At 41.8% G+C, this 17,945-nt stretch overlaps 1 protein-coding gene across 4 annotated transcripts in view; it reads left to right on the forward strand.

Moving 5' to 3' along the window:
• LOC101170824 (extracellular sulfatase Sulf-2) overlaps window positions 1-17,945 on the forward strand; it is an 88,834-nt gene that overhangs the window by 20,036 nt on the left and 50,853 nt on the right. For all 4 annotated transcript variants that reach the window (XM_011472955.2, XM_011472953.3, XM_011472956.3 and 1 more), the window contains exon 2: window positions 17,601-17,645. The gene's annotated coding sequence lies outside the window, so the exon portion shown is untranslated. The remainder of the gene's footprint in view (window positions 1-17,600; window positions 17,646-17,945) is intronic.

Genomic DNA, 17,945 nt, shown 5'->3' on the forward strand with positions numbered 1-17,945 from the left:
CTGCTTTGGTGAATGCTGGGACTTCAGCTTGGAATCTGCCCACCAGCACATGAGCTTCCTGAAAGGAAAAAATGGAGATGCTGTTGCTGAGGATTATAGGTTTAATCATAAACCAAATCATCTGCTTTGACTGTTTTTGTTTGGGGTGATATTTATTTAAAGTGTGCAGGAAAGATGCGAGGTCAACAGCATTCAGCCAATCATGCGTCACCAGACAGAGCTGTTCCCACATAGCTGTTCCCAGCTAGTGTCACAGGGAAGGAAGGAGGAAAGTAGAGAGGGAGTGGGAAGGAAGGAAAATCGGAGGACATGAAGAAAAGAAACAACAAATGGTTCACAAGGTTTGCAGCGAAGCATGAAATGAGAACTGGAGGATTTTGAGGCACACACAGACACAGGGAAAAAATGACCCTGTCACCTCCTCCTCCTCTTCCTCCTCCGTCACTGTTTCTGACCTGCTGGCGCCTCTGAGTGTGTGTGGAGGCGTCAGCGCAGCATCCGTCAATACCAAGCAGAAACTGAAGACTGACATGCTGATCTTTGGCATTTCTGTGCAGCATGGAATCGCTCTAAACTTTTCTTTTCTTTTCTAAACTTATCTGCACTTGTTTCTTATATATTGGCATTCCTGCTGTTTTACAAGCTGAAAGTCCGTTAAAGTCTTATTGAGAAGTCTGTGACATGCGTTGGTCACATGTCCACACAGAATCTGGGTCTCTGCAGCTCTGTGGAAAGCACTTGGCTTTTCCCAATGCAGTCAGCTGAGTTTGCAGCTGCAGCTTTATTTTGCCCATGCAGGCTTTCCTTGACGCTACTGGATCTTGATGATAACACAAATGTATTCTGAGTTATTGATGTTTTGTCTGTATTTAATGATGTTTCACTTATTCTCTGCAATTTATTTTGCTGTGTGAATGGGAAGATTGAAGAACATATGGAAAATTAAAAAAAAAAAGTCAAACTCCTTTGTTTAACCCTCCTTTTATCCTCGGGGTCGATCTGACCCCAATTCGATGTTTGTCTTACAAAAAATTTATAGTTAACCTTTTTCTTTTTACTTAATATTTCATGACTTTTCCTAATTTGATGAGGACAAATGATTACGCATAAAATGATCATGATGATATTTTTTTTCAATGTGCTAAACACAAATTGCATACATTGGTGTTCCTCTGGGGTCAATTTGACCCTAGGCTGTTTTAGCTGTGTAAAACGTCTCTGTCTGTGTGTGTGACCTAACATCCCGTCACCTTCAGGTGCAGAGTTGATACATAACAGGGGAGTGGGGAAAACAACTATTCCCACGAGAACTTTGACATTTCTGGTGGTGAGGTGTGAAATCCTGCCAGAATGAGGAAGCCAATGTAGGCTTGTGAGTTGATCACATCCAAGTCTTTCTAACTACACATGCCTCCCCTCTAAAATTATCATCTCAAGCAAAACATTTTCAATTGATGGTGATATATTTTATGTTATGTATATATATTATAATGTTGAACTGTAACACTTGAAGGTCACTTTACTTTGCTGAACGTCACTTTGCCGCTGCCGCAGACAACAGAACTTCCCCATCGTGGGATAAATAATGTTTTATCTCATCTCTCAAATGAAGAGCTCCAATTATGAGATAACATGAGTGACTGTGTTTCTGGTGGGACACACTATTGGAAGAAATATGTCTGCAAGGAGCATGCACGAACTCTGCACATCCTGTGTACAGTCGTGCAGACTAAAAGCTCGACTCTGGGCATAAAGAACTGTTCCATGTTCTGACTATCTGACTTATGTTCTTATTATGATTTTCCGTTTCCCACAAAAACATAAAAAAACGGGAAAAATAACTCTGCCACTGCCGGTCCCAAGCCCGGATAACAAAAAAGGAGGGGGGGGGGGGGGGGGGGCTTTATTGTGACTAACCACAAATATGTCACAAAAAGGAGATAAAAATAAGTAAATAAATATGTTCATAAAAGGAAAGGGGGTCACGAACATCAGCCAATATGCTTTATTCTGTAAAAGTCATGAATGTGCACCTAAAATTAGAAAAGATTTGGATAAAAGATATTCAAGATACACTAACTCCTAAACTGAAAGTTTGACCTGATGGTGGCGCTACAGCAAAGGTCATATCATCACCAAAACCAATAGACTTCAAACTCTTGTGGTCATTAATGCTGTCAATAAATTGAGAAGATTTGTATAAAAACCTTTCAAGATACATTCATTATAATTTAAACATTTGGCCTGATGGTGGCGCTAGAGAACAGGTCAACCTACTGATCTGTTCCATTATTAAGGGGTTATTTATTTATTCAGCAAATAAATAATGTGCCTGAATCCAAAAATTGGTTAACAATTTTATGTAAATCATTTTCTGAAGGCAAATATCCCTGGGGTCAAATTGACCCCAAGGGTGAAATGTGTGAGTAATATTTGAGGATAACACGAGGGTTAAGAATTAAAGGAAATCTATGATTTTCTGGGGCTGCATAGTGGTGTGGGGATTAGCACTCGCTCACAGCAAGGTTCAGGTTCCAGGTTCAAATCCTTGCTGGGCTCTTTCTGTGTGGAGTTTGCATGTTCTGCTCATGCATATGTAAAAGTCCAAAAACATGCTTCGCAGGTCAAATGATGACTCTAAATTGCACCAAGTTATCAATGTGTGAGTGTGTGCACCCCTGCAACTGACTGGGCTACACACCCTAACCCTACCAACCCTAACCTTTCCAGGCTATACTCAACAGTTGCTGGGATAGGCTCCAGCAACCCTGTGACTCCCTAAAGTGATTCAAAGGAGAGATTGATGTTTTCTGTGAAAACATTGAGTAAATTCCATGTCCAAAATGTTATTAAAGAATGAGAGGTCTTCTTTTTCATGACCTTCTGTCATGAAATGAAAACATTGATGAAAACCCTTGAGGCTATTTAAGAGAATATCCTTTTTTGGACTGTAATCTCATCATGAAGGTGAACTGCATCATAAGCGTAGTTTAACAAAAAAAAGTTTTCATTTTTAAAGTTCATGGGTTTTTATGATTATGATGATCTGTCAATTTTTCTGATTCAACTTTACACATCACACACATTTTCACCCCTAATAGTGAGGACTTCAAATTTGAAATTCCAATATTACAAGAGAGAAACAAATAATTTAGGATAGATGAGTCTAAAAGCAGGACGTTCATTGGTTAATGTGAAAGCAGACACATTTGTGAAGGTTCTAACTGTAGTGCACCAAAAGGGGCTGTATGTATTTTTTACTGGCGTCTTTAAGTGGAAACAAGTACAGACAGAGAATGTGTGCAGAAATCAGATCCAGGTTCAGGTTCAGGTCCTCAATTTGCATGAAAACCTTCAGCAAGCTCTCATTATGCAGCCAAAACACGTACACTCCGAATGGACCACCAGCTCTGCTAATTGGAGACGTAACACCCCCCCCCCCCCCTCGTGTCTCGTGGTCTTTCTGTGTCTTTTACTTACACAAACACACATACACAAACGCACACACACACCACACACGCTTTCTCTCACAGAGGACACAGAAGCCCAGTGGGAATTTGAAGCTTGGAGCGAATTGAGAGAGAAGGCAGAAAGTCATTACCTCTCAAACTTGTGTGTGTGTGTGTGTGTGTGTGGATGTGTGCGTGTAATCCCACCATCAGTATGCCACTCAGGATTCTCCACAGGGGGGAGGAAATTGAAGAAAGAGAAAGCGAGGAGAAAGAGTAGAAGGGAGGCGCCGACAGTCCAATATTGAGTTCTTTTGATTACAGATGGTAAATGTGCCATCACTCCCCTCCTCTTCCTCCTCCTCTTCTTCATTGCCTCCTTGCCGCTTCTAACTCTGAAGATCTGAGGCAAACGTGAGAAGAATCACTATCTTTGCTGTGTGTGTGTGTGTGTGTGTGTGGGTGCTACTGTATTTTGGACTGCAGCAGTTTCATTAGCAGCAAAGCTGAGGTCACAGGGATTGGCCCCAACACAGTGTGGCACCTGGAGCTGCTGCTGCTGTTTCACTGAAATCACTTTCTTTCTGCTTTGCCCCCTTGAGTCATGAAGCTCTCTGTTTGAGAAAGTTTTGAGCTGCGTTCATAACAATTTCTCCTCTTTACATTCTCCTGTTTCACCTCGGAACAACCCAGAACCATGAAGAACCTGCCCTCGTGTGTTTTCTGTGACGCTGAGAAGGAGGTCACGTTTGAGCGCCAGCTTTCTACTAAAGCAAAAGTTCCTGCTGCAGGTTCAGCTTCGCTAATTTATCTCACCTATGAAACGGCATCGTTTTCAGTATACGGCATGCTCCCCAATCCAAAAATGTGCAATACTTACCTGTGGTCTGTAAATACTCATGTGTTGTTCTCCTCCCACACTTTGCCTTCATTTATCCACAAAAGGTTCATGTTAATGGAAAATAAATATACAGAAGCAGTGCTGCCAACACCAAATGAGAGCAAATATGACAACAAAGCTAACAATGCACATGCACATAAAATGATTACATGATTATTAGCATGTACCAAGTGGCTTTTCTGTCAGGACCAAAGAGCTTTACAAATCACAGACATTCACACGGTGATGGTGGCAGAGCAGCTTTGCAAGACACAAACCAGGCCACCAGGAGCTGTGAGTAACAATGACATCAAGGAAGAAACAAAAACAGTTAAATTCTGTTCCACTAGTGTGTCTCTGGGATTTACTGTCCACTTGTAAGAGAGTATGAGCGCAAAGTAGAGGCTGATTTACACTGGTCCGTCTATGGTCTCTCTGCAGTGTGTCTCTGTTGCGTTCCTTTGACACAAAAAATTGAATGTTTATTACGTTAATCAGTTTGAATTTTTACATTGCCTTCAGCTCTCCGCTATGCAACGCAGGCTTTATGCAGAACTTCTGTTTCCAGTCCATCAACACATCATTTTTGGGACAAGAAGCTGGAGAAATGGGAAACGGGTTTAAAATGAAACCTTTTGTTGTACTTTCAAATAAAAATGTAAAAAATGTTTTTTTTATATTTACGGTGACATGCCCACACAAAAAAACGAACACAGTGAATTACACCGTTGTTCATTTTCGGCATGGGCAGTGAAAGTTCAATTTTGAAATTACAAAAAGCCAACATAGATTGTGACACAAGACGTGGATTTTATAAGGACTCCAAAAAGAAGGAGCTGGCATGGAGCCTGCTTGCCAACGTTCTGGATTTTCAAAAGAGAACATTTTACACAAATTGATTAGAAAAAAGAAGATCTTTTGACAAAGCAGCCACAAGCAAAGACAGCGGGACGAACTACTCAACACCGGGGTAGCAGGACAAACCAACTCACAGACGCTGGGGGAGTGAGGGGGGACTGATCAGAGACAGTGTAAACTTACTGACAGTCGTCAGACAGACTCCCCACGCAAAGGAGACGCACTAAAGAGAACCAGTGTAAATCACTTTTTTTTTTTTTAAATATCACAGCTCAAAATTAAATTAAAAGAATGAACACATTTTTACAGCACTTACAAATGTTCAAAACTTCCTGGAAGTTACTAGCTGCTTCACAGACCAAGTAGTCTGTTGAACAATCAGACACCAGAATTATTTTTTCACTTCGCGTTGATCGTTATATTCCAGACTTTCACCCACTCCAGCCAGTGGGGGTGGGGTGGGGGGTGGGGGTGGATTTTTGGGATTTTGTGTTTGATTTTCCAGGCCTGTGGAGGGTCATAGAGATGAGCAACTGCATCTTAAGAGGAGCAAAGGTGTGTCTTGCAGTTTCCTTAAACCTTGTGCTATCCTACTTTAACATTGGGAGTTGGGTCATCTAGACCCACTAGACAGTGCTCTGAACCTTTTTTCTTCAATGATTTGTGAACCTCACTGGTGTCCATGGATTACATGAAATCTTTCCACCTTTATCCACCTTTGTCATGCTAGGGAGAACACGTCAATGTGCACAAGGGATAAGGCTCGTACGGCCACCTCAAGGGACGTTGTTAATAATGAAACACAGTATTGTTGAGTGTGTGGTGAGTGTATTGTGAAGTATTCGTAAGGCTTATTGAAGTCCCAAGCACTCATGATATCTGGGTGATGATGTTGTGAGGTGGCTTATGGTCATTGAGATACGAGTACTGGCTGTTTACTGACCCTGCACTATTGCCCCATGCCTGCATGGAACATGCACAGAAGTGCCTTTAGGATGTCCACACAAACAACACTCTGACTGTCTAATTTTCTCATTTCTAACAGTCAGGCTAAAGCAAGGAGTCCACGAGGAGCACATAAAAGTTTGTATGAAATGCCTCCATCTCGCCTGCCTCATTCAGCCCTGCTCACCGTTAAGTGTTGTTTAGGTGTTCCCCATAACCTGCAGCATACCCATGGAAAAAATGTGCAAGGATATTTTTACCGTACAGGCTTACTGAGCAATTTACAATCTTGATATTTCTTGCAGACCACATGCGTTCACTGTAGCTTTGCCCATTTGTTTTGTTCAAACTTAAAAGTCTGCAGATGTTGTTAATTGTGATCAAACATAGACTAGTTACATATCTGACTGAACATTTAACGTTTCCATAGATGTCTTATGCTGTAATAAAACCATGACTCCGGGGAGATGGGAGATAAAGAACAACTACAGAAACCAAGAATCAAAGTCTTTTTCACTTTGACAAAAGAACAGGTTTGACATCTGGAACACTACCAGTACATGTGATTAATGGTTAAAGTTGGCTTACATACCAAGTTCTAGAAAACAGACTTTGAAAGAAGATGAGCTGTGAGAGACACACTTTGACTGTGTGTATGTGTGTGATATTACTGTGTGTGACATTCCTGATTATTGATGCAGACTGAATCCAAACAAAGGAAATCTACAAAGATTTGTTATTTGTTAAAATGGACATTTATTTTTTTGCTTTTCTACTCAGGGTCAGAAAACATAAAGAGTGTCCAAATGTGTTTGAAAGACTGAGCTGTGATCCCATTTTAAAGTATTGCATGAACCTCAACCTGGTTAAAGTAGATATCTGCCTATGTAAAGTCTGTCTGAGGTCATTCCTTCCCACTGTGACCCTGAACATCAGGATAGGGACTACTATGAAAACACATTTCAACCAAACTAAAAAGCTTATATGTGTTTTTACTTTGGTCTTGTGTGATAGTAAAAAAATGCTATAGGTTATTGTATATTAACAATATTTTACAACCACTGGGATGCAGAAACCTGTACTTCTCAGGGAGAACCAAACACGTACTGCCTAAACCACTACAACTGTTTAAGTTGACACAACATTTTTGCGTGCACTTATTTTGAAACCTGCTGTCAGGAAAAATGGCGGTGGGAGTCAGGCTTGTTACCAGCGATGGCTCATGGGAGACTCATATGTTGGCACCTCAGCAGGTCTTTGAGATTCAGATGTTTCAAAACACAACTTCTAACCCCATGATGTGAGGATAGCCCAGTTGTCTGGGTGTTGGTCGGTCTCACAGTAAAACTTGAATTTGCTTCCCAGGTTGTGCAATGAGCTAAAATCCAGTCAGGGACCTTAGGCAAGGCCCTTCGCACTGCTGCCTATCTGTGCTTTGAAAATACAAGGTTGTGTCAAGAAGAGCATTCTGTGTAAAAACTCTCTGCCAAACTACCTGATTCTCTATGGCAACTCCTGATGGGACAAGGTGAACAAGTCAAGTTCTGTTTTGAGTTGTCCCTCTGTGACGGTCACACAGGAGTCAAGCTAACAACCCACAACTGTTTCCATTTCTGTTCATTTTCCTCAGCATGTAAGCGTCAGGTTTTCAGCTTATCCTTGTCAGGCCATCTGTTTTGTCATTCTTTTGCCCCACGTGTTTACCACGTTTACATACTAAATGTCTAAGATTCTGCCAGAATCCTGATCTCCTGCATTTTGGGTCCTGCACCACATTCCTGAAGGAATGACCTGGCCATCCCGTTTACCCTCTGGTTTCCTGTCACAGTCCAAGAATATGCTTTAAAAGGCTAATTGATGATTTCAAATTGTCACTTTGGTTTGTATTTGTGTGTCTTTGGGTGGCCCTTTGACAGGCTGGCAAACTGTCCAGTGCATTCCCCACCTTCCCCCAACAGTAGCTGGGATAGATCCAGCATCTCTGTGACCCCGAAAGGTCGGGCTTAGAAGATGGATGGGTAGATTATTGTGCTTCTCCGAAATGGAACAAAATCCACCATCCCTCCAAATCTGTTTGTGAGAAGTTAAGAAAAGCTTCCTCTCAAGCATTTGGCTCAGGCCCTGATGTCCAGAGTATCCAGCTTGCGTCAATAACCATTTGAAATAAGATTTTTCTCACTTTAAAAGTCCAGTTCACAAACATTCTCAGACCTGTTTCTTGCTACTCTAAAAAGTGAACATTAAAAGGCAAAACAAAAGGAATCTTGCTGCAGATTGATGTTTTACATTGAGTTATTATTGAAGAGTCTTGTAGAAGATAAAGCAGTTAAAGGGTTTCTGTCCAAACTCTGTGGTTCTAAATGAAAATCCAATTCGTTTCCCTGCAGATGATTTGTGGTTTAGCTCCAGCTGACCCGAACTCGCCCACATTCCTCTGACTGTGTGTGCGTGTGCATGTGTCTGTGTGGTCCAGGTACTGCTTGGGCTAAATCAACTCAAAACTGTTTGCCCAGTTTAATTTATTAGGGTGTGTTGGGGCTTTGTAAGCCAGTGTTACAAGTCAGGCTAGATAAATCTGCAGAAAGTGGTTGTAAGTTATCTTTACGTCCTCCAAAGTCGTGGATGCACCAATGTGTGCAGGGTTTGTCTTTCCCATGTGTTGTCCATCACTGAGAAGACACAGAGACGATCTAAAGCACATGGGGCAGACTTTCTAAAATCTTCATTACACAAACGCAAAGTTATTACTTCTCAGGTTTCCGAAATTATTTGAGTCATTGATTGATTTTCAACCTGATTTGTGAGATAATCAAAAGACTGCAGGAATATTTTTTTTTAACCTTTCACCACAGCAAATGCTTTCTTTTAAAAACACCAGATCCAAAAAGACACCATAGTTCCGGACATACACAAACTGACCTCTAGAAAAGTTAGGACTTCCTTTAAAATGTGATGCCTAAGTCGCATTCACCAGTATGGGGGGTTGACCCGGACCGGTACTCTTTTTTTTGGGTTGTCCGGGTTCCATTGAGGGTTGCAGAGAAGAAGGGCTTTAGGTTTGTTTTGCACTTTACTTGAGGCTCATGTGGTCACTTTAAGGGATGTCATGAAAATGATAAGTGATAAGTGTGTCATGCAGTATTCGTAAGTATAATGTCAGATACATCCACTTATGTACAGGTGTTGATGTCAGATGGTGTTCTTATGCAGCACTCTAGTCTTTGCCCATTTTTTGCCAGCAAAAACCCGTATCCACCTGTCAGGGCGGTCGTGACGAAGACATGACACGTCCAGCTACCGCCTGCTATAGGTCAAATGGCTAAAAAACAGGATTATTTACACATTAAGATCTTCAAGCAACTGATTTTGTTCCTTGATATCAGGACTGTAACATGATCAGCTACTGAAAGGTTGTGTCTTGGAATAAAACGAAATGAAATAAAAAGACACTCCAGTATAAAACGGAGAGCCTGATGCAGCGGTGGAGCGGTTCACCTCTGATTGGAGGTTCAGTCCTGATCTGCTCGCCCCACATTCCTGTGGCCTGGTTTGCACCTTGCATGGCAGCTCTGCCTCAGTCCGAGTGAATGTAATGGGCAAAGGGAGTGTGGTTTGGACAGAGCTTTGGTCATCACCCAGAACAATTCTCCTTATGTGGGAGTGGTTTCATCTTGCTGTCTCTGTATGATCTCAGAGCCAAATGTATTGAATCCCCAACTCTTCCATGTTTGATTTTTAGGTCTAATATTTAGATTGTACAGGAACTGAAAGCATGCAGATATTGTCATGATTGTCTGTTTCACATTTTTCCTTGTAAAAGGTTATCTGTAAAGGTTATTTACTTTTTTTAATGTCGAGGATTCCATATTTTGCTAGAAGTGTCTTGACACTGTGTTTCTAACTCAGAAACCTGAAGTAAGATGAACAAACAGTTTAAAGTCCCACTCCAGTCATCTTTTTATCTGTTTTCAAGCTGCATTTTTCATCTGCTCCTGATTCCCAACAATTTGAATGAAGAAATACTCAGAAATGTATTAAATTTAATACACAAATTATTTTACATGTCCTGAGGAGGAATGTGCAACAAAAGATGTTAAAAACACCAAAAACAACATCTTTTGAACGTGTAGAGCAGTTGAAGTTACCATTCTGAGGTGAAGCAGGGAAACTCTAGGCTGCACTGACAGGAAGGTGACTTACTGGGCTTTACAATTCATTCATCACAAGCTTAATGTTACTCCTGCAGGCCTCTATATTAGGTTTTCAGGTTATGTAGTTGTATTTCAGGATTGGGAAAGCCGATCCTTAAGTCTGACTTCTAATGAAGGCCACAGAAAAAGGTCACGGGACCTGCAGGTTTGGGTATTTTACTGTTTCCATCCAGGTCACCTTTCCTGATTCTTTACAATAAGCGGGAGTCACCTGACAGTGGATTAGGCTAAAAATAATAGTATAAGATAGAAGAGCTCTGAAATAAATCCTGGTCTCGTTGAGGTCACAGCTTCTCACAATCTAAAAGTTCCAGCAGCTAAAAAATTAAACAAACAGTAGAATCGTACATCAGCTCTGCTGAAAATCACAGCACGTTGTCTGCAGGACCATACAGCCTCTTCATACAGGTGTGTGGCGTAACTGTGTATACATTGTGTTTATGTGTCCAGTATTGAACCCCCCACAGATATCTCTATAGGTCTATTTCTGTCTCCGAGTGGGCAGGATGGATGCTCTGCCTGGAGGATGGAGAGAGGGATGAAAAAGTAGATGGAGAAGTAAGAGGAGAACAGGCTCCTTGTCTGCTTGTTTTAAGTCGTGTCTTGTGAGTTCTTCCTTCCCGTTCTCCTAAGGACAGCAAATATATGACACAATTATTATTGTAAGTGCGTGTGACATCCATTAAGCTTACGAATGCTTTGTATGAATACTTAGGAATACTTACTGAACACGTGTTCAGTAAACTGCCAGTACTCTGACCTACTAATGACTAGAGTGTGGCGTAAAGACACCACATGACAGCATCAGCCATGGCCATAAGTGTGTGCAAACTTACATTAGCCTTAAGAATACTTAACGATACACTTATCACACGCATGACAATGGTTCCTTCCATTCTCATAGCGTTCCTTAACCCTTGTGCTATTCTAGGCACTTCACCATTGGGAGTTGGGTCATCTAGACCCACTAGACAGTGCTCTGAACCTTTTTTCTTCAATGATTTGTGATCTTCACTGGTGTCCATGGATTACATGAAATCTTTCCACCTTTATCCACCTTTGTCATGGTAGGGAGAACACGTCAATGTAAGGGTGGGGTCATCTAAGATAGCACAAAGGTTAAGGTGGCCTGACGAGCCTTAAGGGAACTGCAGGACCTGCACTTCCCTGAAGTTCCTCTTCCTCCTTGCCCCTCGACGAGCCCGGACAGCCCAAAAACCTGCAGTACCCGTACGGATCCACCCCGCTGTACGGATCCATGTGACTAAGGCTTAACTTGTTACCACATTCAGTACCTCTAATTAGAGAGCACTTGCAGAGAATAGATTGTATAACGTTGGCCCATGGTTGTTGTTTCTTTAGATAAAATGTGGACACAGCAAAGGCCTGATGCAACCACATTAAGACGTGCATGCAGCTGCAGAAAGTGATCTGACTTTCAGAAATGAGAAGATGCTACTGACCACATTTAGGACCTTATCCTGAATAAATGGATATCATTAGTGAGACAGGCGAACTCCCCTATCTGGTATTTCAATCTGGAGTAAGATCAGACTTGAAAAAGCTGCATATGAAATTAGGCTGGTGTAACATGAAATTGAAATAGTCTAGCCTATTTAAAAAAACAAGGGGGATCAGAGGAAAGACATGAGTTGTCACTGTTTTTACAGCTTTGTGATTTCGAGGCCATCGGCTGACAGTCTGAAAAAAAAATCGTATAGCCTGCATGTTTAAACTCTATTAATGTGAATTAAAGGCTGAAAAACTTGACAGTTCCGTTTGTCAAATTATTATAGTATATATTAATATGAATAATACATGAACTGAAATTGAAATGTAGTTGATTTTTGAAGGAGATTACTCACTGTTACCAAACAGGGCCCCTTTGTGTTTGTGCTGCAGGCGTTCCAGCATGACCCTGGTCTAACAGACAGCATGCTGCAATGAATGGCATGGATCAGAAGAGCAGGGTGAAGGTGCAGCTTCTCTGCTGGTGAAGACGCAGCCTGAGGGCCTTGAGAGCACAGAGCTCTGGTGAACTGCTAGGTCAACAGGCTTGGAGGATGGATGAGAAGGAAGGGAAGGGCACCTGAGTCCAGCTGATGGCCGCTGTTTGCAGCAGCCTTCAGCTATTTGGAAAGAGACGGAAGATAAATAAATAAGACGAATGCCCCCTTCTCTGTGGAGGACAAACAACATCTTGCCTGCAGCTCTCCTCTGCTGCTGAATCAGAGAGGGACAACTGCAAATAAATCCTGAGAAAGCCTTCTAGCTTCACTCTAATACTGACTGTTTCAAACAAGTAGATATTTAAAGTTCAGCTTAAAACCCTGCATGTCCAAGATTTACTGATCCTCTTCATGAGTGAATACAGCAAAACACAAAGCTTACGAACTGAGGTTTCTGAAGCGTTCCTTACAAGCTCAAACGTGAAAAAAAATCAAACCGGAGTGTTCAAAGATTCCTATCTTAAACTTGCACATGAATAAGTTGTCTGCATATTTCCATGTGTAAATTATATTTTCAACTCATTTCTGAGTGCAATCTGAATTCTAAAGTTAAGTTGTTCTAAAAAAAATGAAGATTCTTTCAAACATTTACGTTCTGCAGTGAATAAAACCGGATCTCCTGTGATTTGAAAAAGTAGTTTTCTTTGAATTTGAGATCTTTCCTGAATTTTGGTTGATCCATCGGTGGAAGAAGCACTGATCAGGACCCTGTGCTTCACAGAAGGAGAGTCTAAAGACAGGGATGCCCAGTTTAGTTTTAGTAATCAGCCATTGTATTCTGTAACTGATTTTATGTTTTGCACAATTAGAGAAGCCCGTTGAGACGTCTGTGTTGTAATGTTGGGCTAAATAAATAAAATGGAATTGAATTGAATTCTATTCTTTTCCTGGGAGGGTAAATCTGTGGCCTGGACTAAAAGAGTTCAGAAATATTAGAGAAAAACTTGCCGTTTGCTAAATGTCTGTTTGGTAAACATACAGCAGTGATAAATGCATCAAGTTGAAAGAAGCGCTTAGGATACTGTCTTGACTTTCAGCAAGTGTGTTCCTGTTGGTTGCTTTTCCATCTTGACTCAGATCAAACACACATGTGCACAAAAATGTGCTCACGACATTTATATGCATTTGCCAGAAGAGAGGAATAAAAAGACGACTCCTCTGTTTCCTGTCAGCCTTGCCAGCCGCCTGTCACCCAGTGGATTCAGGGTTGCGTTTGTGTGGCTGTGGAGCAGCGTCCGCGTGTTGGTGTGTGCCTGCCAGGCTCAGGCCTTAAGGCCCGTACACTCCGAGACGAATTTCACGCGCGCTTTTCGCCGACGTTTAACGCCTCGTGACTAAACAAAGGGCACCAATGAGAGTGTGCACACCGACGCAAAAAAACGCCACGCGTCAAAGCGTCAAAAAAAAACCCGCCTCGGGTTCGTTTTTTTTTTGACGTGTCGCGTCGAAATCTATTCGACCAATGAGAATGGCGCTTTTGCACACGTGTCTGGAGCCTCTGAAGTTACAGTAAAACACAACTTGGGGGCGCTGAAACATAAAACTGCCTTTCTGAGCACACATACCAGCGAAGAAGATAGACGCCAAGTAGCGTCTACACTGCCGCGAAGAAATAATGACGGACATTCTAAAATATCCCCGAACCAAGCACCAGTTGGAGCTACTGGTGCTTGAAATATTCATGTTTTCTTTGTATTATTCTGACAAGCGCGTAAATACTTGCTCTCTTCTTCTGAGTGAAAAGCGACTTTAAGAAGCGTAAAGTTGCGCAGCGCCACCTTGTGTACAGGAGTATTTCTGTTTACATTAAGCGCCATCTAATGTCAGGGAATGAAATTGCATGTTCGCTCGGCTCATCGTCAGCGAAAATCGCCTGGGTGTGAACACAAAAACGTGGGGAAAAACGCTGGCGAATAACGCCTGGCGAATATTCGTCCCAGTGTGTACGGGCCTTCACTCTGCATCTCTGCTTTGTGAGTTATCCATCTCTTGGCTGTGCCAGAGAAACGCACAGCCTTACCGGGGCACACAGTCACATGCGGTCTCAGATGGAGCAGCAGCAGCTGTTGTTTCCACGGGATCGCTGTCACCATGGCAGCTGATCACCCATAAAGGTGTGTTTGAGCAGAAGAGAATGAAAACCTGTAGCAATATTTCTGATAAAAGTGCATGAAATAAGATTTCAAACACAAGTTTGAAATCCTCAAACCCTGGTGTCAGGGGCGGTTGGACAAATTGAATTGTGGTCCTGGAAAATGGGGCGTGCTGCAGACGAAGCTCAGAGCCTCATGCCAACCCCGTTACCCCCCTGCTTTGTGCACTCTGTTTGAGAGTGATTTGATGCTGGGAGCACTGGAATCCATCAGTGATCCAATGTTTTAATATGTCCTGTTTGTCCTGTATTTTCATTTAATAACTTCTGCTGAAACAAAGTTTGCTGTGGAACAGGAGCTCTTCGCGGTGCTGCTGAAGCGCATGAGCAGAGATGGATGAACCCCAGATTTTCTTTTGGTTGCATTTACACTCAGTGTGAGGCAGAGCGTGTTAATAAACAGACCAAAGGGCCTCACCCTGCTGTCACCAGATTTTACAGAAGGACCTGCTTGATTAGCAAAAAACCTGTCTGTTAAATGCAGCAATGATGACTGTAACTCCTCACAATACGTTCAGATAACATCAAGTTTTAACTGGGGACATTTTCATACATTAGAAAGGACAAGTTGCAGAGTGGTTGGAACATACAGTAAAGACCAAAAGTTTGGACACACCTTCTAATTAAAAGAGTTTTCTTTATATACATAACAAAAAAGTGTGAAACAACTGAAAATGTCATATTGTAGGTTCTTCAGAGTAGCCACCTTTTGCTTTGATTACTGCTTTGCACACTCTTGGCATTCTCTTGATGAGCTTCAAGAGGTAGTCACCTGAAATGGTCTTCCAACAGTCTTGAAGGAGTTCCCAGAATGCTTAGCACTCATTGGCCCTTTTGCCTTCACTCTGCGGTCCAGCTCACCCCAAACCATCTTGATGTGGTTCAGGTTCGGTTACTGTGGAGGCCAAGTCATCTGGTGCAGCCCCCCATCACTCTCTTTCTTGGTCAAATAGCCCTTACACAGCCTGGAGGTGTGTTTGGGGTCATTGTCCTGTTGAAAAATAAATGATGGTCCAACTGAACGCAAACCGGATGGAATAGCATGACGCTGCAAGATGCTGTAGGAACCAGTCTGGTTCAGTATGCCTTCAATTTGGAATAAACCACCAGCAAAGCACCCCCACACCATCACACCTCCTCCTCCATGCTTCACGGCAGGAACCAGGCATGTAGAGTCCATCCGTTCACCTTTTCTGCGTGGCACAAAGACACGTGGTTGAAACATAAAAACCTCCAATTTGGACTCATCAGACCAAAGCACAGATTTCCACTGGTCTCATGTCCATTCCTTGTGTTCTTTAGCCCAAACTAGTCTCTTCTGCTTGTTGCCTTTCTTTAGCAGTGGTTTCCTTGCAGATTTTCTACCATGAAGGCCTGCTTCACACAGTCTCCTTGTAACAGTTGTTGTAGATGTGTCTGCTGCTAGAACTCTGTGTGCCATTGACCTGCTCTCTAATCTGAGCTGCTGTTAACCTGCCATTTCTGAGGCTGCTGACTCGGATGAACTTATCCTCCACAGCAGAGGTGACTCTTGGTCTTCCTTTCCTGGGGCGGTCCGCATGTGAGCCAGTTTCTTTGTAGAGCTTGATAGTTTTTGTGACTGCACTCGGGGACACTTTCAAAGTTTTCCCAATTTTTCGGACTGACTGACCTTCATTTCTTAAAGTAATGATGGCCACTCGTATTTCTGTACTTACCTGCTTTTTTCTTGCCATAATACAAATTCTAACAGTCTATTCAGTAGGACTATCAGCTGTGTATCTACCTGACTTCTGCTCAACACAACTGATGGTCCCAACCCCATTTATAAGGCAAGAAATCCCACTTATTAAACCTGACAGGGCACACCTGTGAAGTGAAAACCATTTCAGGTGACTACCTCTAGAAGGTCATCAAGAGAATTCCAAGAGTGTGCAAAGCAGTAATCAAAGCAAAAGGTGGCTACAATGAAGAACCTACAATATGACATTTTCAGTTGTTTCACACTTTTTTGTTATGTATATAATTCCACATGTGTTAATTCACAGTTTTGATGCCTTCAGTGTGAATCTAAAATTTTCATAGTCATGAAAATAAAGAAAACTCTTTGAATGAGAAAGTGTGTCCAAACTTTTGGTCTGTACTGTATCTGTCATGTTAAAAGTCAAAACAAAAAATGACAAAACTTTATTTACTAAGGCAACCATTTTTTATTCAACTTATAAGCATTTTGCTTCAAAATCAAAGGTTTAACATGAAGGGATAAATAAGCTGCATGAGACTCCGGAGCCTCAGGCTGCACCTCGGGGCTAAACAGTCAACGTATGAAATCAGACAAGAGCTGTCCTTAATTTGGGCGATAAGCATAATCTGCATCTGCAGCTTGAAGAGCAGGAAAAGAACCTTGAACCAGCAATGCAAATGACATGTCATTGCATGTGAACTGGCTTCACATGGCTTTATAGACATGTTATGTACACATGTGCAGGTACAAAGCATAAGAAATGTACTGCTGCCTGGATGGATCAGTTGAGTTGTGATGCTTCCGCTTATCCCAAATGTTTAATGAAGTCTTGACTGAACTTGAGCATTTAGGACAGCTCCATGTATACACAGCATAATATAAAATGCATGCTGTTTGTCCAGTCACCGCTAACATTTAACAGGATGGTGCTGGGGTGGAGGCAGGATCAAAGTCATTGTAAAAGAAAATCTCTGAAAGGGGAAATGTTGCACTCTGTAAATCTATCAATACTGCAGGCCTCAGATATTTCATGAAGCCCTTGGGAAACTGCAAAACACAGTAAACATTTATTACATTGGGAGATTTATATCTTTTGTTTTGGCTATATGTGCAATACAACATAGATTTTGCGTTATTTGAATTAATTTTAGTTTTTCTTTTAGCTCAAACATGAAGTTTTATGTCTTAAGATGAACTGTAAGGTACAGTAAATGTTAATCTTCAGCAACAAGCTGCATGCGTGAACACCTCCAGGTGTTGGGAACAGAAGAAGATCTTTATAAGGGGATACACAAAACGTAGAACTCTGATTGACATTTAAAGTTGTTCAATGACTTGTATATATTTTCATGTGATCCATCTTTGTTTTCCAGGTTTCAATAAAGGCCAATCAGTGAAGCCCTCAGCATCTGCTCAAGGTAACACGCATCTTTACATGCTAGGTTTTGTTGCACTTTATAGGGGCCCAACACATTATCTTCACCTAAACCGTCCATGGTCGATACTTGAAAAAGTTCTGCAGATGCAAAAAAGAAAACCAGTTATTTGCTGCACTGCTGCTTTACAGGAAAATTCCTTCTTTATTTCCTTCCCAGCCTAAATGTTTCCTGTTGAAATGGAAACTTCTGTAGTCATGGAGTGTTTCTTAAAGCTTTTAAGCAAAGTGTTAGTTTTCTGTGAGTTTCTTTTGGTTCACATGCTCTGCAGGGTGGGGTCTT

The sequence above is a fragment of the Oryzias latipes genome, chromosome 7 (assembly GCF_002234675.1).
Source record: "Oryzias latipes chromosome 7, ASM223467v1".
Lineage (NCBI taxonomy): Eukaryota > Metazoa > Chordata > Actinopteri > Beloniformes > Adrianichthyidae > Oryzias > Oryzias latipes.